We start from the raw sequence: 251 nt of genomic DNA, 5'->3' as shown, positions 1-251 counted from the left end.
GCTGGCTTAGCTAGGAGCAGACCAAACGCAGCTCACTGTGCTGATGAACAGGCTTCCAGTCAAACTGCTTTTCTATGGCAAACGGGTCATTTAAAGCAAAACGCCCTTTCCAAGCACCCGCAGGGTCACCTCAAAGCTCCGCACTGCACTCGAAGAAACCAGGCCAACCCCCCTCCCCCGCTAAGCCCGGCTTTACCAGTCCTGCCTTTCAAACCTCGCCGTTAGGTTCCCAGCCTCCCCTGGTTTCCCTC

This window comes from Egretta garzetta, unplaced genomic scaffold (genome assembly GCF_000687185.1).
Source record: "Egretta garzetta isolate BGI_Z169 unplaced genomic scaffold, ASM68718v1 scaffold172, whole genome shotgun sequence".
Lineage (NCBI taxonomy): Eukaryota > Metazoa > Chordata > Aves > Pelecaniformes > Ardeidae > Egretta > Egretta garzetta.
The sequence above is the reverse complement of the archived record's forward strand: the minus strand, read 5'-3'. Positions refer to the sequence as shown.